General features: G+C 42.0%; 1 protein-coding gene across 5 annotated transcripts in view; it reads right to left on the bottom strand.

Annotated features, from left to right (window-relative positions):
* Positions 1-25,387, bottom strand: part of lpin1a (lipin 1a) — a 131,508-nt gene that overhangs the window by 80,349 nt on the left and 25,772 nt on the right. Inside the window, exon 1 of one of the 5 annotated variants that reach the window (XM_080192170.1) lies at positions 6,239-6,369. The exons of the other annotated variants lie outside the window; for them this stretch is intronic. The gene's annotated coding sequence lies outside the window, so the exon portion shown is untranslated. Of the gene's footprint in view, positions 1-6,238; positions 6,370-25,387 lie in introns of those variants that run through there. 5 annotated transcript variants of the gene reach the window in all.

Genomic DNA, 25,387 nt, shown 5'->3' with positions numbered 1-25,387 from the left:
ACCTCAAGATGATAATTACTGAGTTGGGCCTCTAGTGAATCTAAAGATATTGGCTTCTCCAGCAACTCTAAGTTCAACTGTAAAAGGAAACAGGATCACAATACTAGGAATACTTTCAGGAAGTAAATATGAATTGACGATTTGAGTCAAATGGTTTGTTTACTGTTTGGAGATGGCTTAATTTTCTGAGTAATCCGATATCATGCATGATATTTATCAAAATTGTCAAACAAGTGATTTCATCCAGTTAATATTTCTTCCATTCATATGTCACCAAGTTTTAAACTCTAATGGCTAAGTGTATTAAAAATAGAAAATGTTGGAAACACCCAACAGGAAGGCATCATGAAATTTTGCTTTCGGGAATCTCCAGAATTTTACTGAACAATAGGGTGATAGAACTATATACAGCAAGTAAAATGTCAACATTGTTTCTTTCTCTACAGATGCCAAATAAATATGTCATGTGATAAGGAAAGCTCAGAAGAGCTGGAGGGGGTGAAGGGCTGAAAGGCCCACTCCTGCTCCCATTTTCCATGTTTCTATGCCCATAACAAAAGCAACATTGTTTTTTTTAAATTCAGATTTCCAGCATTTGCAAAGTACTCAACAGGTCAGAGAGCATCTGTGCAGAGGAACTCAGCAAACAGACTCAATCTATGTCCTCCAGTGTGGTGAGTTCGGTGTAGGGAAGGCTCATGGATGGCCTTCCTGCCCTGGTACCAACTATTGTGATTAATGCCCACCTAAGGACCTCATCCTGCCATCACTGGTATTAATCCAGCAGTGGATGGGGTGATTCTCATGATAAGCAAACCCTTGTATGTTTGCTTGTGTGAGTTCCCTGGTGGGTGGGGTTCCTTGTTTAAGGGTACTCAGTGCCTCAAAGGGCTCAGCATCAGGGTGGGTGAGCCACTGAAAGCCAACTCCCTCCCCTTACTCACAACTCCCTTTCAACCTCCTCTCCTATGGCCCCAACTCCACAAACTGTCTGTCTTGCCTGTGCCTGGGACCCTCCTTGATCGAGGCCTAGGTTGTGAGAATGTTGTACTAGCAGCGTCCAGAACTGGAGATCCAGAGTGCAGAAGAGCTGCCGGCTTCTGATAAGCCAAGAACTGCCAACGAGCAGGGCATGTTTGTCACTGCCTGTTCTGACAAACATTCTGTGGCTGAATAGGGCCTTCTCAAAAGAAGGCATGAGGTCTCACCACTCTCCAGCCAGCAACTGAGACCCCCAATCACCTCCACAATATTCTGCCCCATGTTTCAAGCTTTTGACCCTTCATCAGAACATGATCATCTTCATTTGATTGTTTTCCTTGTCAGCCCATTCTCTGTTACCCATAATATTTTCCTCCTCTTTTGTAGCTCTCTTTTCAGCACTGTTTGCCTGTCCCAAATGGGTTATTCCAGAAGATGAGCAAAAATCTGATTTTGCTATGACTAAATTTGATCATGTTTGAACTGATGTACAGATGGTTCAAGGAGTATCAGATTTCACTTGCCACCAGTGGAACACTTTTGAAAACTGATCTTGAGCTCAAAGACTGAATCTCAGATTCAAAAATCTACAAGCAGAAACTTGTTGCAAGACGAGGGATTAGAATCATGTTCCTACTGAAAACTAGATTTAAAAAGATCACTGTTTTGTTTTGACTAAGCATATATTTCACATTTCCCTGAACAAGCAATATCAATTTTTTTCTTTCCACAGAATTATTTTTCTTGACATTCTTATAATCTTCTACCTCAATAATGATTACTAAAGTGCTCTCCATTAGGGGCACAGTAGGAGGTAAATACACATGCACAAATACATGTTAGGAACAGAAGGCCATTTGGCCCCTTGAACCTGCTCCATGATTCAATCAGATCGTGGCTGATCGGACTGTAGCCTCAACTCCACATTCCCACCTACCCCAAGGAACCTTTGACCCCCTTGTCAGTCTATCTATCTTACCTTAAAATATTATTCAGTGACCCTGCCTCCACCACTTCCTGGGGATGAGAGTTTCAAAAGATTCATGATTCTCCTCATCCCAGTCTTAAAATGGAAACCCCTCATCCTTGCAGCATCCCCTCCTCTATGTATCAATAAGATCACCTCTCATGAACTAGTGCACTGCAGACCTTCTCATCACGTAGCATAAAATCATGGGTCATTCTTCATAATTAAAATCAGAACATTGTCCAAAGCATTGGCAGCAGATACGTAGCACAAGGCAATTTTCAGCACATGTACACCCCATATTTCAAATCACCAAAGATGCATAACTCACATTGTTACAAAGGATACAACTTGCCAGGTTTATTTTAGACTCTATGGCATTATATTTCTCTACATCATAATAAAGAGACTGGAGTTTAATTCTTCCTCAACACTTGTGTTGTCTATGCTGTACATTCCTGATTTGTTTTGTTGTACTATGAAATCAGCCTGGTGTGTACATGTACGTACACATGGTGAGAAACAGAGGGCACATGCAAGAGAGGCACTTTCCTGGCTTGAGCTCAATGTATCACACAAATGTGGCATTGCATTGAATGAATTCAGGGTGAAGTGACAAGATGTTTAATTCTGAAAAAACAAAACAAGTTAGCCTTTGCAGACAGAAAAGGCCAGCATAACATTCCAAATCTGAGAATGCCCTTTGGAGTACAATAGTCTCTCTCGGTCCTTTGCATGAGACTGCAGTCATATTATAAACGTAACACACATTAACTCACTAAAATGTGACATTGATTGTTCCTCAATAGATTCAGCATAGTAACGCACTATGACAAGGAAACTGGCCAGAATACTTACAGTAACAGGAAATTCACACTGATGACTTTGGGGCCAATGTGTTATTCAACAATTTTTTTTTAAAGTTTCAATCCAAGGTATTTGCCGAGTTAACTAACAGGACAGTTTGAGGCACCACAAAAGGCCTTGTGAGCCAAGAAAGGAAGGAAGGAAGGAATCAGGCACACTTTCCATTCCACATCAGTCTCGTGTGAGTGTGAGTGTGAGTGTGAGTGTGAGTGTGAGTGTGAGTGTGAGTGTGAGTGTGAGTGTGAGTGTGAGTGTGAGTGTGAGTGTGAGTGTGAGTGTGAGTGTGAGTGTGAGTGTGAGTGTGAGTGTGAGTGTGAGAGTGAGTGTGAGAGTGAGTGTGAGAGTGAGTGTGAGAGTGAGTGTGAGAGTGAGTGTGAGAGTGAGTGTGAGAGTGAGTGTGAGAGTGAGTGTGAGAGTGAGAGAGTGAGAGTGTGAGAGAGTGAGAGAGTGAGAGAGTGAGAGAGTGAGAGTGTGTGTTGGAAGTTAGCTAAGAATTGGATTGAGTTCCTCTGCAAATGGACTATTAAGCGTTCACAATCCAGGAATGGTCACTTTGACAAGAATGGCCAGATACTTAGTGCTCACATAACTACACTTAGCAAGAGTCACAGCATTCAAAGAAGAGGGAGACCACCATGGATCATCAGCACTTCAATTCAGGGCAATCCAGGATTGGTGAACAATCTCTTGGGATTCCACAAATTTTATGGAAATGTATAATTTGATGCATTTCTAAATCAGGTGGTCTTGCTTCTAAATTTAGATATGGCAAGGTTACTTGTGAGAGAACAGTCATTAATACAGAAGGTAACATTCAGCATTACATTGTAATGGATTTGACCAGCAACAGCAGTAGCCAGCATTCAAAGGGGATGACGGAAGATGCAACCTTTCCCAGTAATGGGATTAGCAGACAGAATCAGATGCAAATAGCTATCAGGAAACAGCTTACGCAGGTGAATAAGAGAGATCAGTGACAGTATACAGATGCTAACTTTGAAACTCAGATAGCCCAAATACAGAGGAGACAATTAAAGCGGAACCAAAATACAGTTACCAGCACCTGGCCATTTTCACATCTAAGAAGTCTTAAGAGCTAAGGTAGTGCAGGAGCTTTGCAAAAGTCATTTATATATCTTAATAAAATCAAATTACTGTGGCTGCTGGAATCTGAAAACAAAAGAGAAAATGCTGGAAGATCTCAGCAGATCTGGCAGCATCTGTAAGGAGATAAAAGAGCTGACGTTTCAAGTCCAGATGACCTTTTGCCAAAGTTTTGACAAAGGATTGTCCAGGCTTGAAGCATCAGCTCTTTTCTCTTTACAGATGCTGCCAGACCTGCTGAGATTTTCCAACATTTTCTCTTTTGGTTTTGTTTAAATATCTTGGCTGGACCAGGAAATTCCCCAAACTCAATTTTCAAGTTTGCTGATGACACCACCATTGTATATGGGATCTCAAACAATGATGAGACAGAGTACAGGAAAGAGATAGGAAATCTGATGAATTAGTGCAATGATAATAATCTCTGTCAATGTCAACAAATTGAAGGAGATAGTCACCAACTACAGGGAGCGTAATGGAGGACATATCCCTGTGTCAATGGGGACAAAGTAGAAATGGTCGAGAGCTTCAAGTTTTTAGGTGTCCTGATCCCTCAATGCTGACACTATAGTTAAGAAAACCCAACAATGCCTTCACTTTCTGAGGAGACTAAGGAAATTTGGCATGCTGCAACTCTCACCAACTTCTAGAGATGCACCATAGAAAGCATTCTTTCCAGTTGTATCACAGCTTGGTACGGCTCCTGCTCCGTCCAAGGCCGCAAGAAATTACAAAGAGTTGTGAATGAATTCCAGTCCATCACTCCCATCCATTGGCTCTATCTACGCTTCCTGCTGCCTTGAATAAGCAGCCAGCATTATCAAGGGCCCCACACATCCCAGGTATTCTCTCTTCCACCTTATTTCATCAGGAAAGGGATACAAAAATTTAAGATCATGTTGACTTCCAGTTCCCCAGCCCAAACCACCTCCTCACCACAGATGTCCAATTCCTCTACACCTCCATTCCCCACCAGGATGGCCTCAAATCACTTTGTTTCTTCCTCGAACAGAGGTTTGAACAATCCCCATCCACCACCACACTCCTCCATGTGGCTGAACTGGTTCTCTCTCAACAATTTTTCCTTTAACTCATCTCACTTCCCCCAAGTAAAAAACAAAGTGTGGCTATGAGCACTGGCATGGGTCCCAGTTGTGCCCATCTCTAAGGGTTATGTGGAGCATTCCCTGTACTAGTTCTACTCCAGCCCCCTCCCACAACTCCTTTAATTGGTACCAGTTCTGATGAAGGGTTATCTAGCCTCTAAATTTGGCTCTATTATCTCCCCTTAGATGCTGTCCAGACCTGCTGAGATTTTCCAGCATTTTCAGTTTCAGTTATCTTCACATAGTATGGGTGTGACCAGGGATTCTGGGGAAACGGGCTTGTAGCAAGGCTGAAAATCAGGGGGAAAAAACATGATCAAGTACATCAAACAGCAAGGCATTAAACCCTACCGAAGAGTCAGTGTGATAGCATGGCAATAGAACACAGACAATGCAGCAAAACAAAAGTATAATACTGCAGATATTGGAAATATGAAACAAACAGAAAATGCTGGAAATATTCAGTGTCAGGCAGGGGTTCTGATGAAGAGTTATTAACCTGAAACAATAGGTGGAATTCTCCCATGCCCCTGCCAGGTTCAATGCCAGCTAGAGCATTGCTGAAACACTCCAGCAACTTCCTGGCGAATCTATTCTACACCCTATGAGAAAATAAACAATTTAAGAGAGAATTGTGGAGCGAGCAGAGGCGATCCAATTCCAAAAGTGAGCACAAGAAAACGTACCCCTACACTAGGGTACTCTAAACTGTGTGTAGTTGTTTTTAAACTCACTTTGACCGAGGTTTGGATACACCCTCCTTCTCTCGGGTCTGATACAGGAAATAGAGATGAGGAGTTAAATATCCCTTGCTTCCCCACCCCCTCCACAACATTGAAAAAAAGAAAGTGGCTGTTGAATCTTTACAAATCGGTTTAATGCAACAGGAAATCTTACTTCTCCTTTTCCCACGAGCAAGCAAAATAAGCTGAGCAAAAACAATAAAATTCAATTCCTTCATTTGTAATGGATATTTTTCTAAGAGTGCAAAACACTTCTTTAAAAGAAAGCTGGTTGAATATAAACAAGCTGGTTGAAATTATTGTGATCTATTACTGCAGAGACTGCAGTGCTCCCGGCCTGTGGCCAGCACAGTCCAAGACTTGAACCACAAAACACTCTACAGCCTAATTTCTTCTCTATACTAAACAATTGCGCCTTTATTTATGGAAACCCGTTGAGCAACAGAACCACACACTGCTAGGTCCCTTACCTCTCGCTCTCCCCCAGGCTTCAGCGTAAACAATTAAGTCACAGCAACCTATTCCTGTGATGTGGCGCTGGAGGCTGAATCTGCTCTTGTGACTCTTAAAGCCGAAACCTTTGCAGCAGCAACAGCAGCAAGCAGCTGACATCATTCCAGAGCAAAGCTCCAATAAACTCACAGAGCACCGTGACGCACCTCAGTGTAAACCCACACCAGCATGTCCTGAGCTGTCAATGCTGTGTAATATGCTTCATAGTCACGGCCCCCCAATTTGTGCAAAAATGTATTTGCACCCCCCACCACTCAGCTTTAAAATGATAGTGGGAAAGATGTCAAGTTTTGCCACAGACACTGAAGGAAGCAAAAGAACAGGGATTTCCAGCATTCTCCCAATTCTAACCGGGAAGTGGTGATCTCTTTCATTTCAAGCCAAGGCAAGCAGAAGGGGGCGGGGGGAGCCGGGGTCTACGGGTGGATGGCTATTGAAGGGCATTGAACCCTTGCCTGGTTTTGTGACTGGGACGGAAATTCCCCGCGCTCTCTTGCGGTGTTCCTGGCTCCTGTGATACAATCATTAACCCTGCTGACTGATTCATCAGGCGATGGCAACTCGCTGAGGTGATCGGCTCAGCCAATGGAAGCACACACACCAGCACACGGCTGCTGTAAGGCTTGCTGACTTATCCTATTTGCATACAGGCAACCTAAATTGTCATTTCAAGGAAACTCATTGGTTTAACAGCCGGTTGTTTATGTTTGAATGGAATCAACTCGGCGGAGGAAACTTTTAACAAGTTAATCCATGGCTGGGTTTCAAAATTAATATTACAGTTATGAAGAGAATCCAAATGATGCTATTACATTTTTACTCAGTCTTAGATTTACTCGTAATAAGACGTTACAAATGTATTTAGTTTCTAACTCTACATTTCACCACTAGTGTCAATAAATGTGTTTTTATATTCTTAAAAAGAACCATAGAATCCCAACAGTGCAGAAGGAGGCCATTGAGCCCATCAAGTCTGCACTGACAACAATCCCACCCAGGCCCTATCCTACACATTTACCCAACTAATCCCCTGATCCCTGTAACCTACACATCCCGGGACACTAAGGGGAATTTAGCATGACCAGTCAATCTAACCTGCACATCTTTGGAGCTTGGGAGGAAACTGGAGCACCCGGAGCAAACCCATGCAGACAGTGACCCAAGTCAGGTTCCTGGAGCTGTGAGACAGCAGTGCTAATCACTGTGCCACCATGCCGCCCTCCACTATAAGCAAACAAACAATCCCTTGAGGAAATACATTAGTTGTAATTAAAAATAAACTCCGGAAGAAAACTTATCAAATTAAAATAATATTCCAGCTGTCAATGATGCAGTCCAAGCCCTGTACGTGTACCAGTGTCCACAGTGGACATTATGTGCTCCCTCTCCAGGGCCACCTGGACACAGACATAACACAGAAGTGGTATCACACTCACTGGGCAGGATTTTCCAGTCACGCGTGCCCCAAAACTGGAAAATCCTGCCTGAGACCAACAGACCTTTGCATGGTAATGCCCGTCCCCCCGCCTGCTACGATTACTGTGGTTGACGGGGCAGGAAAATTCCCCCCGTTATTCTAACTGAATTCAGTTAACATTGCTGACTTTTCAAGAGGAAGGCAATATGATATTCTGATTGCCTCCACGTTTTAAATTATTCAAGTGGAAGTTGCACGATTGAGACCTTTCCTTCAATTCAGCGTTTAACATTAACCTTCATTTGTTTTATCCTCACCACTTCAAATGAACTTTGGAGTATTTTTTGCCAGAGCTGAAACTGCTGATGGCATCAAGTTACTCTGGAGTGTGGAGGGCTTGAATTAATGTACAAAGCTGCTCTGTATTGTATCACAACAACAAGGTGAAAGAGAATATAATTAGGATAGAGCACTCCCTGAACCTCTTGCTGCAAAAAAGCTGCATGACTGAGCAGCACCAATTCAAAAGCCAAGAAAGACAAGTTGGAACAATATTGTTGCAGCAGGATTAGGGGTGAACAAAATTTAATGTGAGATGGCTTCTCCTGCAATGTCTCCACAAATTATTCCCCTCCATCATCATTCTCCAGGTCGTCTGACTCTTGTTCTGTCTTTTTCGCTTTATCCCAGCCTATTCCATTTAGCTGCGGCTTCTCATCACTGTGGCCCGACTTCTCTCTGATATGTACTCTTGATTCAGTTTTTTTCCCAAAAGTTGTGATTTTAATTTTGGTAACAATTTGTCTTTGATAAATTGAGTCCCAGAAGTATAACAGCACATCCCAGGACAGTGCCCTTGACTCCTTGGGAGAGGCACCTACTGTCGTCTCTCAGATTGACAACAAAGCTGCTACCCTACCCGACACTCTTATCAATGTCACACAGCCCAGACTACAGGAACCTGCACACAATGGGCCCACTATACTGTTGCCTCACAGCGCCAGGGACTTGGGTTTGATTCCTGGCTTGGTTCACAGTCTGTGTGGAGTCTGCACGTTCTCCCCATGTCTGTAAGTTTCCTCTGGGTGCTCCACTTTCCTCCCACAGTACAAAAGACATGCTGGCTAGGTGCATTGGCCATGCTAATTTCTCCCACAGTGTACCTGGACAGGTGTCAGAATGTGGCGACTAGGGAATTTTCACAGTAACTTCACTGCAGTGTTAAGGTAAGCCTACTGGTGACACTAGTAAATAAACTTTAAACTTCTCACCATCCATTCTGCAGCCAATGGGGTAGAATGAAGTACCAGAAAAAGTAAACAAGAATATGACACAGGCACTAAAGGCCTTCTTTTATCAATGATGATGAAACACATTTTGATGTAGGTATTTTTATGGAATTGGTGCTGATTATTGTCTATGTGGTGAAATGAGAAGACCCATAGTTCAGGGTGAAGGAAGGAGATCTGATGGTGAATGGGGAATGGATGGCTGGTTTAATTGTCCTGCTCTCCAATGAGCTTGTTCAGGCAGATACATTGTCTGCCTCTCCTGCTCCTCCTTCCTCTTCCTACTGCATCACCATCACGTGACTACTCAACTTCCCTTTGTATTGACTTCTTCTCTCGTGTGTTTGCGTGTGTAAAACAAAACTTTTGTTTTATATACTTACTAAGCTGTTGCTACTTATGGCTATGCCTTCTCCTTTAAAGAGATAGCAGCACATGGTGACAGGGGTGGCAGTGATTGTTTAAAGCACCTTTCACATTTAGGTAAATATATTAGTAGCCTAAATGATTTTAGAAGTTACTCAAATTATAGCACTGTACACTAGTGTCAGGATATGTTCTATCATCATTTCTGGCTCTGATATTCTTGATCCAAATGCCACAGAAAAATGGAAGAGGTTCAGGTATGCCTGAAAATACAATTTTCCTGCAACAAAACTAAATTTTTTAGGTGCATTAGGTGAGGTGTATTGGCCATGCTAAGTTGCCCCTTAGTGTCCCAGAATACGTAGGTTAGTGGGATTAGTAAGGTAAATATGTGAGGTTATGGGGATAGGGCCTAGGTTGTTGGTGTAGATTTGATGGACCAAATGGCCTCCTTCTGCAAATAGGGATTCTATTCAATGAAAACACAGCCAGCAAGTGGAATCAATGGCAATATTTCTCACGGTAATCAGACAAGAGGCACATGAGGACTACCTCAGAATGTCAAACTTGTCAAAAATGGAGACAGAGACTAGATGAAGCCACTGCTGATAAAGTTCTTTCAGTATTGCCAACAATAGCACGAGAGGGGATAGAGAGGAGGTTGACCAGGGTGTTGCCTGAGATGGAGCATTTGAGCTATAAGGAGAGACTAGATAGGCTTGAATTGTTTTCTTTAGAGCACAGAAGGCTAAGAGTTTTAAGATTACGAGTGCAATGGATAGGGTGAGTAGGGAGTAGCCATTCCCCTTGGTTAAGGGGTTAATCACGAGGAGGTATAGTTTTAGAGTAAGAGATAGGGGATTCAGAAGGGATTTGAAAAAAAAATTTTTCACTCAGAGGATGCTAAGAATCTGGAACACATTGTCAGGGAACTTAGTAGAGGCAGGAAACCTTAAAACCTTTAAAAAAATATTTGGATGAGCACCTGAAATATAATATTCAAGGATATGGGACAAGTGCAGGAAAATGGGATTGGCGTGATTTTACTGGTAAATATTGTTGGTGCAAACTTGATGGGCCATAGGCCCTTTTCTAAACTGTCTGTGACTCTATAACAGCACAAGAACCCTGGAAGAGGTGTTCTGAAGCTCGATTTTGTGATTGTGGACACAATAGTGTGAGAACCACTACTTTAAGGGGCTACTCTGACCTAGTTGAAGATGGATGAAATTGGACACTTAGCTGACGGCACGGGAGCAGGAGTGGACAGAATATGAAAGCCAAGGAGACCCCAAGGATGACAGAGGCAAAGATTTGTCAATTCTGGAACTACAAGAAGAGACACCATTGTGCTTTGCTTTGGGGAAACATACAACAATTGTGGAGGAAAAGAAAACAACCACTTTGCAGTTAAATACTGTGGCAAAGAGTGCTCTGAAAGTAGATAAACAATTAGGGAAATAAATGATGAACCAAAGGAAAAACAAGTCTTTGTCATCTGTGAGGTCAGTTTGCATGGCCTGCAGGATGGCACACTTCATCTGGAGTCAGGTAGCTACCTAGAACTTCATATAGAGAGGGTTGGAAATTGAAATGTGATTCTGTTGCACCTAATCAAAATGCAACAATAGATTTTAAGCTGAAAAAGTTTCAACTATTTAAGACTTTAGCTCAGGGTGATTCAAGGCTATCCATTAAAAGGCAAGTACAATTCCTGTTCCAGGTGGCAGGTAGACTGCAAACTCTATCACTAGAATGGAGCTGGGGGAACTAAGAATATAGATAATGTTGAATTTAACAGAACACCCTCTATTGGCTTATATGGTCAACAACCACAACTAATAAACCACTGACCATGTTGTGTTTAATACTGAATCACTGAGTATTCAATGGATAATTTACGGTAGAGAGCTTGTTGAATCAGGATTGTCAAAACAATAAATCCAGTCAGTCCAACATGTATCTCGTAATAGCAATGGTTATAAGGAATAAGCCGAAAGGAACTTTGAGTGATCTAGTCAGACAGAACATCATAGTTCCTGTGATAATGTCAACTTTCTGGATCAGGTTGATACTAGTCATGCCTCACTTGAGCATGCTCTGCAGCTGCTTCGATCTTCTTTTGAAGGCAGGTTCAACCCACAGCACTGATCTCCACATCGGATAGGGCAAAGAGACAGATCCCGAATCCACCCGAACTGGAACAGGGTTGAAACCCCATGCTGTTGGCACCAATCTGATCCACACCAGCCATCCAGCTAACCAACTCTCAGAAGGGTCTGAGATACTGTGGCAGCATGGACCTTTACAAGCATATTGTTGTCACCTGGAGCCATGATAGAGGCGGCAACTTTTTCCCATCACTTGGCCGGTCAGGAATCTCTCCTGCCTGCCGTAGGTATATGTTAAAAAGAACTATAAGCTGATACTCAAATTATTTGGCCACATTACGAATGCACCTTCCTTGACCAAAAAGGCCTGGAGTAATATTTGAATCCAGAGCTTCTGGCTCAGAGACAAGGACATTACCCACTGTGCCTCATAACTGCATAGAAAATAGACAACAACATATACAAGACCACAAGCAAGAGCATTAATGTCTGTGGTCTACTTCCCTACATAATGCTAAAGTCTTCACAATTCTTCTGCAGTGGGTTTTGGCAAGTAAGCTGCAATGGATGAGCATCAGACCTAACCACATTCCAAATACCTTTCGATTGATACTGCTGGAAGTATATGTCCTTTGAGACAAACTCAGTTGTAGAAGTCTTCCAACACAACAGATAGAAAGGCTGCAAGGGACAGGGGTCATTACGGATGATTTTATAATGGTTGTCCCTTGATGCAGCCTGAAAGAAGCAAGTGGCATAAAAATCAAGTGTGACAGCGTCCTTGATAATCATAAACAGTGCTATCCATTCCCTGGTTTGAGACTGCTGCAGCTGCAGCAAGTGACATAGCCCAGTGACAACCTCCTTGATGAAGCGAAGGTGCCTCATTCAGAATTGTACCTCCATAAAATTGATATAGAATGAAGTAGCTCCTGAGGACTTGCTGTGGATTTCATCTTCCATTCAATCTTCTCCCATTTGTCCTCCCTCTTATGGCAGCTTCTAGTGCACATTGCTAGCCACTTCTTCCTCCATCCCCAAGGTTGGTACAGTGGTTATCACTGCTGCCTCGCAGCGCCAGGGACCCAGGTTCAATTCCCAGCTTGGGTCACTGTATGGAGTTCGGATGTTCTCCCCATGTGTGGGTTTCCTCCAGGTGCTCTGGATTTCTCCCACAATCCAAAGATGTGCGGTTTAGGTGAATTGATCATTCTAAATTGATCCTTAGTGTCAGGAGGACTAGCTAGGGTAAATGCATGGGGTTATAAAGAAAGGGCCTTGGTGTGCTTGTGATCGGTGCAGACTTGATGGGCTGAATGGCCTTCTTCTGCAGTATAGGATTCTATGATTCTATGGCAGGCCTATGAGTTAATCTTTATCTGCAGCCAGACTGCATTGTCGTTAAGCAGCAACAATAGTGCAAGAGCAGCAAGATCTACCTGTATAAACGGCTGAGTGGTACAACACAATAAAAACACCCAAATGTCAAGCAGTAGCCAGGAATAATAAATCAGCAGGTAACTTATAAACTATGGTCACTGTGAATAGCATTGGTGAAGGGGCCTTCTTGGTGTGCAGCCACATCATTCTGTGGAATGCTGTGGCACGCCAAATGGAAAATGGATCGTACAAGAAGTGCAGAATCCAAACCCACACACATTATTCAGAACTTGTAATGTTGACAGCCTACATTTCTGCCATCTCTTCTACCAATGTGATAGTAGAATTTTGAGTGTATTTCCCTGGTGGTTTATTAGACCATTCAGCTGCCTAATATTTTTCCCTCTTTCAGATTACTAAATTCACATCATCATTTTGCACTTTTTTTACAGTCTATTTTTTGAAAGATTCGAGCATGCACATGTTGAAGATAATCAGCGATTAGAACCAATACAATGTCTAAATAATATGGTTGAATTTTAAATCAGTTTGTTGAATGAACTCTGGTTAGACACCATCCAGACTACTGAACTCAGTTCTGTGCACTGCACCTCAGGAAGACCCTCAGGATTAAGATCTAGAGTGGGATCCTGGAAAATGTAAATCATTTTCAACCTTGAGCGATTCCTCGTAACGAAGGAGACATAGGCTGGAATTCTCTGATCTCGCATGCCCTACTACCACTGCCAGTGAGAACAGGGAATTTGGCACTCAATCAAATCCCCATTCACTGCAGCAGGACCAGGGAATCCCAGCTGTGGGTGAGATCAGAGATTTTTGGCCATCGACAGTGAAATTCATCATCACCTCCAATGTGCCAGTTCAGTCTTTGCCTGACTGAGGAAAGGGATATTTGAGATCTCAAATCTCTGCAAGATCCTCTAAATCTGGGAAAGTCAATCTAATAGTCCTCTTCCAGCCCAATAAGCCCACATTGAGGCACCAGTCATTCAAAACCAGCTGTGCTGGATAGCACATGACATTCATATGGCTGACACCAGACTCCCGAATCAACTGCTCTATCCAGAACCTAGTTGTGGCAGGAGATTCCTAGGAGGACAGTGAAAATGTTTTTGGGATGTCCTTAGTGTATCCCTAAAGAGGTGAAACATACCCATCAGGAGACCCTGGCTTGTGACTGACCAAAATGGAGACTGCTCATTTGGGAAAGCACTGAACACATCAAGAGACTTTGTTGGAAATATGTAAAGGTGAAGACTCAAAGTTGGACGGGACATGCAAACCTCCACCCAACCCTTCAAGCAGCACCTCCCCAGGTGTGGCAGAGTGTGTAGGTCCTGCTTATCAGCCATCTCACAACACACTGAACCAAAGGGGAAGCAATTCCAAGGGATTGCCCAAGGAGTGACAGAACGGTCTTAGGCCAGGTTGCACAGGGCTAGGTCTTTGTCTTTATTATATTGAACTTATAGCTTTTACTACATTAAAGGCTATATAAGTGCACGTTGTTGTGATCTAATTGTTTTTAAGATGACTTATAGGCTTTGATAGAGTAGTGGTAGTAATGTATTACAGTTCACTTGAGAAGTAGGGTTACAGTGATTGGGCTTAGGTGGAATTGTTGTCGGTGCAGGTTCGATGGGCCGAATGACCTCCTGTACTGTGGAGATTCTATGATTCCAAGTCCAAGTTGCTGTAGCACTTTTATATGCATTTTGTAGTCTGGTGCAATGGATAACAATGGTAAAGGCTCCAACTTGCCACCATGCAGCTAACTGGGAATCTCTCCTGCTTTTATTGCCTGTATTAGCTTGAGTTAGAAGGATTTGAAGGTTGGTAATCAACCTGTTTGGCTGTGTTATCAATGCACTATACTTGACCATCAAGTCTTGGGGTGAGACTCAAACCTGGAGACTCAGAAGCAGGGGTGCTACACAAGTCCTTAATTTGAGTGGATAGAGGAAAATGGGCTCGAGAACAAGGGAACATAACTTTAAGAGTTAGAGCTAAGCCATTCAGGGTGATATTAAAAATTGCTTTTTTACACATAGGGTCATGAACCCCGCCCCCCCGCAAATGCTGTTGAGGCTAGATTAATAGAAAGTTTCAAAATGGAGAGATACAGATTTTTGTTATTCATTGCTATTAAGGGATATGGAACCAAGGTAAATGGATTTATGATACAGATCAATCATAATCTAATTGAATAATTCATGTCCCTATGTTCATACACTCTCACTTAGACAAACTTAAAGTTTTTTAAAGTTTATTTATTAGTGTCACAAGTAGGCCCACATTAAAAATACACTGAAGTTATTGTGAAAAATCCCCTACTCGCCACACTCCGGCGCCTGTTTGGTTACACGGAGAGAGAATTCAGCATGGTCAATGCGCCTAACCAGCCTATCTTTCGGACTGTGGGAGGAAACCAGAGCATCCAGAGGAAACCCATGGAGAAACGGGAAAACGTGCAGAGTCCACACAGACAGTGATCCAAGCTGGGAATCAAATCCATATCTCTGCGCTGTAAGGCAGCAGCGCTAACCACTATGCCACTCCACATTGTGCCACCTTCAAATAAGAGTGTACACAGGGCCCATTTACATTCAGTTAAATAAAAACACACATCAACCTTCATATCACTGAACTTCCACACAAGATGTATACAACTTCTCTGCACATCCCACAGTTTCAGTTAAAAAAATACATGAATAATTACAGGAAGCTTTATGATTCAACAACACGGGTACAGACCAATGTGCCGTTCCATCTTTGGTAAGAGCTGAAATCTGCTGAATTGACTTGGTATTTTAGGGAATATAGTAACTGGGGAATAATTCCCATAATGTCTTCTTTCTTCTCACATTCGGGTCAGAGTTCCTTAATATCAGTGAAAACATGCGTGCACAAAATCACACTGCTACTGCTACCTTACTGCACAGTCTAATTAATGGGATGGCTTTTCACATACAAGTTTATGCACCCTAACACATGATTGCATTAGAGTGATCTTTTCAATGAAGGTTTAACACTATGTAGATTCTAGTAACTGCATGTCAAAGCTCAATCCAACACCACGGCTACTATGATACAATTGTAACCAGAATTTTCATATCAATTGTAAGCCAATTAATACCACTTTGACAGATTGTACCTGGCCATTGTTTCAATATACCATCAATTACTAGATTGTGAAGTTAAAGCTCTGTTTGCAGTGCAGCAGTAAAATTAGTGCAATAACGTTTTGCTTTACACCAGCATTACACTGGAGGATCAGGTTGGATCATTCTGTATTTAAACCACAGCATTTTAGTTGTTCATGAGAAACAAAGCTGCTTTTGTTAATAACTAATTTGCATTATATTTTCTCCCTTGCTACTAGATTTTCTTCTTGGTGACTATTTTGCATGTTCTATTCAATGCGCTCCTGGTTTTGCATTATGCTGCTTTGCAAAATAAGAACTTTAGAAATAGGAGCAGGAACAGGCCATAGAACGGCATTCTCTGATGGCCTCGGGCAAGATCTTACACTCTCACTTACAGAAACTTAATGTTTTTTGATACAGCTCTTTATCTTTTATTCATTTACGGGACATGGGCATCACAGGCTGGGCCAGCATTTAGTCCATTTCTAGTCACCCTTGAATTGAGTGGCTTGCTAGGCTATTTCAAAGGGCATTTGAAAGTCAACCACATTGCAATGGCTCTGGAGTCACATCTACAAAGAACAGTACAGCACAGGAACAGACCTTTCGACCCACCGAGCCCACACCGATCACTTTGCCCTACCTGTATACCTCTACACCCCACTTGTTCATGTGCCTACCCAGGCCAGGGTAAAGACGGCAGATTTCCTTTCCCAAAGGTCATTTGTGAACCAGATGGGTTTTTCTGACAATTGACAATAGTTTCATGGTGGTCAGTAGATTAATTCCAGATACATTCCGCCATGCTGGGATTCGATCCCAAATCCCCAGAACATTAGCTGAGCCTCAGTCATTCAATAAACTGTGACTGATCTGATTGTGATCTTAACTCCTTTTTCTCATCTGTCCCCATAATCCTTGACTCCCTTGTCAATCAAAAAAAATCAGTCTAACTCAGCTTGAAGGAGAAGGGATTTCTAGACACCAGTGACACCCTGGAAGAAGAAATCCATCGTCATCCCCATTTTAAATGAGTGATTTTATTTTTAAACTGTGTATCCTAGTTCTAACTTCCCCCATAAGAGGAAACTCATATGAATCTCATATGTTTCAATGAGACCACTTCTCATTCTTCAATTAGAGGTCCAACCTGCTCAACTTTCCTCATAAGACAACACTTCATCCCAGGAATCAGTCTAATGAACCTTTTCTAAGCTGCAATACAAGTATGTCCCTCCTTAAGTAAGGTAACCAAACCTATATGCAGTACTCTAGGTGTGGTTTTACCAATGCCCTAATATCAAACCAAACAATGGTATTTTTACACAGGAACGATAAAACTCCCATTAAATGACTGGGGCTAATAGTCAGGGCTGTCAACACAGGACAACTCTTCAGCCAGGACATGGAGGCAGGTATGTTGTGTGAAGTTGTTGAAGCATTCAGGCTGCCAGGGGTCATGACACACTTTGGTCCGAATTGGCTGTTCATGAGGCTGCCATACCTCCTACTTGTTTATCAGGTAATTGGTTAAACTAGCAGGGTTGATTGAGAAGAGATAGCATTACACTGGTAATCATAGACATGGGATATAATATAAAGACACTTGATGGAGTCTCCACCAAAATGGTAAATGTAAGGTTTACCTTCATTGTGAAGGTATTAAATTAGAATTGCAAATAGAGGATATGAAATCATTCAATTTGAACGTGTTGGTAAGTCTGCCAATAAACAGCAAAATGCATCAGAAACCAATCTGTCAGACATATAAATTAATTTCTCTATAACTGAGTTTTCAATTCAGGTCCATGTGTATGGAGGTTAGAGAAGTCAACCAGCATACTATACTACTCAAATAAGAAAATTAATCAATCAGTTTGAGGAGAGGAAATGGGGCAACAGAGTTCCATTTCCCAGTGGAATACAGCAAAATACTTATAACATGAACTAATATGCAAGTACTCAGAACTAATGAAGAGTATTCTTGTTACTTCTAATCTTCAACAGTACATTGAAACATAACTCAGAGTATGAAAAATAGTGTACATGTATTGGTTCCGGATAACTTCATACTTGCTTCTGGTTGGTGAAGTAACAACTTGTATTTGGGAAACATCATCATTTCCGGTTGATGGAGAATTCCCGCTGGTAGAGAATACTGGTTGATAGAGTGTTGGATAACAAAAAATTTACTGTACAAAGGTTAAGTAACATAGGCATTTTTTTCAAACTGAATCAAAATAAAGAGGTCAGGATTAATGAAACAATAAATTTAAAAACTTAGGGGGTGATCTTACCGGTTTATCATGTTGGTCAGTCGGCATGGCGAGTTAGTAAGATCGGACAAGACAAAAGATCTGGTTTGCACTGTTACCAGCCCCATTCTGCCAGCAAAACCAGCTTTAGATCCAAAGAGAATGTGAAGCCAATTTCAATATTTAAAACACGATTTAAATATCATTATGCTATTGTCTAGGCTCACTTGCACTTACCCCTTCACCTGTTGAGGTCCTCACCAGCGAGGATCACATATGGTTCCCAACAAGGGAGACCTGCCATGATGGCCTCACAGTCGGACTGCAGGTCATTGAACCTCCCCTGGATGGTCGGGACAGTGCCAACCTGGCACTGGGCAATGCCAAGGGTGTGGGGCCATAACTGAGGAGGGAAGGGGAGAGCTGAGGCACCAATCGGGAGGATGGGGCAGAGGATCAGCTGGGACGACAATTAGGGGGGAGATGCGGGGGGGGGAATACAGTGCACTGGGAGATCAGGACACCTGCACAATGACGCTCCTAGAACTTAGCAGGCTACTTCCTAGTGAAATTAGGCCTCGCCCACTTCCCCTGTTGGTGAGAATCACATCTGGGCTCTTTTTTTTTATTAAGTGTTGTATGATCTGAAATCTTGCCAAAAAAATGGGTCCAACTCTCTCTTGTTTTCACACTCATTCGGCATTTAGAATTTCTTTGGTAATATTGCCCCCTTATTCTCTCAAAGCTGAGGAATAAGTTCCAAAATATTTCGTACAATAAGACTTGGAACAGTTAGTTTTATTTATTTTAAAATCTGTACTAAGTAACTAGGCACATTGGAGATTTATGCCTGGAGTTAGAGCTGGAAAATTATTGATAGTCCTTGAGGAACAGAAATTAATTAAATAAAAACATAAGACCGGAATAAAGTCGGTCTATCCAGTTTGCAAGTCAGCTTGATTTTCTTTGAAGCTACATCAACCAGCTTTGCCTTATTCTTATTCTGGTGCCATAATACTTACAACATTAAAATATTTTTGAGGAACGCATTAAAATCTTGGTCTTGAGACATTTTTGCACTTGCAGCAAATGAGCAGTAAAATGCCTGTTCCAAGGTATCAGTCCGAAGCAATGTGAAATATTTTGGTCCAGTAAGCTCTAAGCAAGATAATGGTGTGATCTTGAGAGTGGTGACAAGTAGCTGGCACAACTACGCCTTAACATTGTGTGTGTCATGAAGCCTTATGATGAGTTTCTGAATCCTCAAGACAGTCACTGGTCTCATGCAAGGTGCACCAGTTTCCTCAGAAACTAACCATGCTCATGTTGTATCCAACCATGTGCAGTGAGGATGGCATGGACAGCACAAATTACTTATTGGGCTGGATCTACGGAGAAGTGGCCATTGGATTGCCACTCCCCTCCTATGTTCTTAATCCAATCTGGAGCTCCGATTTGTCACCCAGGCATCCAAACCAGAAATGCCTATTCTCAGAGTCCTTCCTCACAGTACAGGATCATTGAGGGAAGTGGGGCCACACCAACTTTTTATGGCACTAGTTGTCATATTTCAGCAAATCTAAAGGCCTCTAAGCTACTTTGAGAAGCTACAGAGAGAAGGTAAGTGTTTAAGGTAAGTGGATGACGGTGACTGAGGGGGTAGTGTACTAGATGGGTGGGTGAAGTGGTAGGTTGGTCGTGGGGGGTGTAGTCAGGTAGTTAGGAAGTCGGAGGATAGTTGGGTTGTCAGGAGGATTGTCAGGTAGTTGGCAGGTAGTCAAAGGATCCACTCAGGTCTTGCAGGAGTCAGAAAAAGTAATCCAGCAGTTAGAACCGGTCTTAATCCTTCTAACCCTTCCTAGATAACTATTCTGGTAAGTGAGTAAGAACCATCTGAAATCTCCAACTCTGTCCCAGCATTGTGGAGAGTTTTAGACACTGGTGAATTACCCATCAGAAGTCCAAACATCCAAAATAATTTCCATGTAATCAGTGCAACAGGACTACCAAGGGGGCTCCCATAGTGCATCTTGGGAGGTAATTCTGGATATGACCATCGGAGATCAAAAATCCCTGGATCATTATTTAATCATCTTAGTCACACCGCAACGGGGCTGTTAAACTAAAGGCAATAGAGATAATTCTCTAGATTTGTAACTGATACCCAGATTATAGGAAAGGAATTTGTTTTCATTTTTAACATCTTTTCCTCAGGTCCTTAACATTTCATGAAGCCTTGAGTGTTTGCCTGCACAGCAACGTAACAGTGTTTGATTTCTTCCTTTTTCTTTATCATGCATTTGGGTCAGATAATGCTTGCAACTATAAATTTGACTACTCCTCCATTATCTGTTACTCGAAAAGTATGTTCAACCCATTTCAGCTTTTGTCCATTTTTTTCTTGTGGAAGGGAAGATCTTTAATCCTGATATGCAAATAATTCTACATTACTTGACAGATGTACAATACAATCAGTTGATGCAAGTTTTCTGAACCAAATATTCCTCAATGCATATTGTTTAATGCATCAGTGCAAATTTTTTTGAAGTGATTGTTTTTATGCAGGTTAATCTGAGATCTCAGTCAACTGCTTAGTCAACAATGCTTTGCCAAGCTCTGAAGAATAATCAAACAGAAATCCCTTGAAGTGGCTTTTTCATTTCATTATCTGTTCCAGGCTCCTTGCTGGTGCAAATTGCCTGTGTAGCAAAACAAAGTAATTGTATTTATGTAAAACCACTCAAGACATCAGGATGTCCCAAACTATTCCACAACCAAAGAAGTACTTTTTGATATGTAATTATTATCACACTGCAGGAAACCGCAACAACCAATTTACACAGCATGATTCAAAAAAATAGCGATGAAATAAATGACCAGGTTGTCTGTTAATGGTATCCATTGACTCTGTCTACACTTCCTACTGCCTCAGAAAAGCAGCCAGCATTATTAAGGATGCCACACACTCTGGACACACTCTCTTTCACCTTCTTCCATCAGGAAAAAGATACAAAAGTCTGAGGTCACGTATCAGACTACTCAAAAACAGCTTCTTCTCCGCTGCTGCCTGCAGATTTTTGAATGAACCTACCTTGCACAAAATTGATCTTTCTCTACACTCTAGCCATAACTGCAAGACTGCATTCTGCACTCTCTCCTTTTCTTCTCTATGAACTGTTTGTTTTGCCTGTATAGCACGCAAGAAACAATACTTTTCACTGTATGCTAATACATGTGACAATAATTAATCAAATCAAATCAAAATCAGGATAAAAACAAGTTACTGTGGATACTGGAATCTGACACCAAAAGAGAAAATGCTGGAAAATCCCAGCAGTTTTGGCAGCATCTGTATGGAGAGAAAAGAGCTAATGTTTCGGGTCCAGATGAACCTTTGCAAAGCTTTTGACAAAGTGTCATCTGGACTCGAAACGTCAGCTCTTTTCTCTCCTTACAGATGCTGCCAAACCTGCTGAGATTTTCCAGCATTTTCTCTTTTGGTTTCTTTTCAAATCAAAATCAGATATTGGCTTGCGCAATAACTGCTGTGCAGAACATCAAAGGTGTGGTGATACTAAACTAGAGATCATGGCAAACTGTCAGTAAGAATGTAAGACATTCCTGGAATGTATAGACAGAGCTGTAGGAAAATATAGACAGGTTCACAGAATGGGCAAATGCAGACAAATGTGAAGTAGCAGTTTTAGATAATGAATAAAAAGAGAACTTAACCATGCCAAAACCAGCAAAGCTTCTTAACAAAGTGAAAGAGTAATCTAAGGGGTGGAAATACATAGTTGTTTAAAGGGCTGTACAAATTAGAAATCATTAGATGTAAAACAAGGTCTAGAAACAAAACAGGTGCTCAGTAGATGCCAACTTTTTCTTTCCTCACTTGTTGCTCTGATATTACTTTTTAATCAATAACAGTGGCATTAGTTTGTTAGGGTTAATTGTTAATAATTGCTATTGATTAGGAAATTCAGCATAAAAAGTTCCCAACATCTTCTACTGGCACATGGACAATAACCAATACCACATAACATTCCATGGTCAGAATTTTACTGGCCCGCCTGCCATGGGAATCAAAGCAGGCGAGGCGTGCAGCATGAGAAGGTCCATTGACCTGGGGCAGGATTTTATGATTTGGGGACAGGCGGCGCTATATAATTCCAACTCACAATCCTAACTGAATTAGCAGAGACCCACACAAAATGGAGAAGGCAGCAAAATGATCTTTGCAACAAAAAGGATGAAAACAATTATGTGTTTTCTAGTTCATCTTTTTTGAATTCCAAGATCTGTCAGTGTGTACATAACACATGCATCATTCTGTGTCAGCAGGTAATGTTCACAAATCACATTGTTTTTGTACTTATTGTAGACCATTAGTAGAACTTTCTGCACACGCCACGTAAAGATGTGTGGGTTAGGTTGACTGGCCGATGAGTGTGAGAGTAAATACGTGGGGTTATGGGATACGGCTTGGGTGGTATTATTGTGCAGGGTCGATAGGCCAAATGGCCTCCTTCTGCACTGTAAAGTTGGGGAGGTGATGATATTGTGATTGGAATGGTAACCCAGGATAATACTCTGGTGTTCAAATCCCACCACGGCAGATGGTGAAATTCAAATTCAATAACAATCTGGAATTAAAATTCTAATGATGAACATGAAATCATTGTCATAAAAAAAATCTGGTCTGCCAATGTCCTTTAGGAAGAAGTGTTCCCTCTTTATCCAGCGTGGCCCATTTGTGATTCCAGACTCACAGCAATGTGGTTAACTCTTCAGATGGCCTAACATAGCACAGTGGTTAGCACTGCTGCCTCACAGCAGCACCAGGGATCTGGGTTCGATTCCCAGCTTAGACACTGTCTGTGTGTGGAGTCTGTACATTCTCCCTGTATCTGCGTGTGTTTCCTCCGAGTGACCCGGTTTCCTCCCACATTCCGAAAGATGTGCTGGTTAGGTGATATTGATCATGCTAAATTCTTCCTTAATGTACCTGAACAGGCACTGGAGTGTGGCAACTAGGGAAGTTTCACAATAACTTAATTGCAGTATTAATGTAAGCCTACTCGTGATACTAATAAATAAGCTTTTAAATGAAAGGATAATTAGGAATGAGTAATAAATGTTGGCCCAGCCAGTGATGCTCACATCACATGAATGTTTTTTTTAAAACTGCTTTTGCACTGTGAAGAAAATTGGTATTTGCAGCCCAATCAGTCTCAGGCAAAACAACCTTGGCACTTTGACAGCTTTCTTAAAAATGATAAGATCCCATTTATATGTTCGCCCACGTAACCAAATGTTTTCCTTGCAAGTCATTTCATAGTCATATGCTCAAAACAATAAATACTGTTCAAAGAATTGACTGATGATTTGTAATACCATTGAAATGTATAAAGTATAGGACACCTTAAGATGCTAAATAAGCAACAAGCTACAGCTGTAATCTTACTTAAATATTTATGAGCGCAATGCATCTATGTTGGCAAGATACGCTGCTTGGGAGAAGATATATAAACATCCATAAGGAATGAATATTTCCTCCAATGTTTATGGTTCCATAGATTGATAGTGTGTTTACTAGCCATTGATGTTCTCATACAACTTAACACGCACACTACATTTTATTGTATGCATTCTTACTTCAGTCTAGCAGAGGCAAAAGCAACCTTCACCAGCAGAAAGCTCCCACTTCTGAGGGCAATGTTTCAGTGTAGATCGTGCCAGTTGAATGAAGGTGTTTCCTTCTCTCTCATCACCAGTTGTTGTGAGCTCTATTTCATTTCATTGCCAATTATATTTGTGGATGGGGGCAGTTTGTTTCTGCAGAGTCGAAAGCCCGACATTTCATCATCATGGGCCAGAGTGGAGCAGTTATTGCCAGGCTGAGGTGGAAATGAAAGTTGCATGAGGCACAGAAACACTCTACAGAAAATTTATGCATTCTTGAGTACCACTGGCAAGGCCAACGTGATGAAATTGCAGCCATTATCTCTAATATTTAAAAGGCCCTATTACAAAAGATTGGCCAACTAGGCCAGGTGAAATTCCCAAGCTCCTTGGCTTCCCACCTATCAGGTCATAAACATTCCAATATGCTGATGCCTGACCAAATGATAATCTTGGCATCCAGTTATTTTGTCTGCACTCTCAAGGCCCTGGAAGGTGTTCATCAAGTCCAAGAAATTGATGCAAACAGAGAACAGTTGTGATGGCCAACCAAGCACGACAGAGACCATTGAAGCCCCTGGAAGTCTGGGAAATGGCGGCATAGTGCCCTGAATCTGCCCTGGGCATCCTGGCTGTGCCAACTGCTAGGTTGGCAGTGCCAGAGTGCCAGGTTGGCTGTGTGCAGGGTTGGCAGTGCCAAAGGATGGATCTGAAGAAGGGACATGAGGGTTTTCTGAAGGGGGGAGGCCATGGGGGAGTTCCTGGAGAGGCACCTTTGGCAACCCCATTGTGGGGTATCACACATTTGGTGAGAGAGGGTGCTGGTACAAGTAAGTGGGGGGGGGTGTAGAGATGATGCCAGAAAGTGAAGGGGAGGGTCGTCACTGGCAAATGAGGGTGGGTGGTGTAGATTTGACTGCAGAACAGGCTGCCCTTTAAAAATGGCATCGCAATCTCTGAGGGACTGGTCTTGCCAGAGTCTTGAGGTCACCATTCCAAACCAATTTCAAGTGTGGGAAAATTCAGTGAGGATCTCCCCAAGCTGCATAAAAGTTTCTAAGGGCACAATCTTACTGGACATTCATGCCACAGTCTCGCTGAAGCGAGGCTGGAGAATTTGGTGCCCAATTAAATCTCTGTTCCCTGAATGGGAACAGGTGGTAACATTCCATTCTGAGTGTGATTGGATTGCACCAACCCTCCCCATGGGAATCTCATCGGTTTCCCACTGGGGACAACACTCGGAAATTTGTTTGGGAGAATTCCACCCAATCATTGGTTTACACTGTTCTACGTAACCTTTGCTGTGAAAAAAAGGCATAAAACTGGATCCTTTTGGCTGGAGGGAAGAGAGTTTTGGCCAGAGGAAGTTTGGAATCATCACACAGTTAAAGTTTATTTATTAGTCACAAGTAAGGTTTACATTCACACTGCGA

Source organism: Carcharhinus amblyrhynchos, chromosome 7 (genome assembly GCF_965287045.1).
Source record: "Carcharhinus amblyrhynchos chromosome 7, sCarAmb.v2.hapA, whole genome shotgun sequence".
Taxonomy (NCBI): domain Eukaryota; kingdom Metazoa; phylum Chordata; class Chondrichthyes; order Carcharhiniformes; family Carcharhinidae; genus Carcharhinus; species Carcharhinus amblyrhynchos.
Note: the sequence above shows the minus strand (reverse complement) of the source record. Positions and strands in the feature narration are given on the sequence as shown.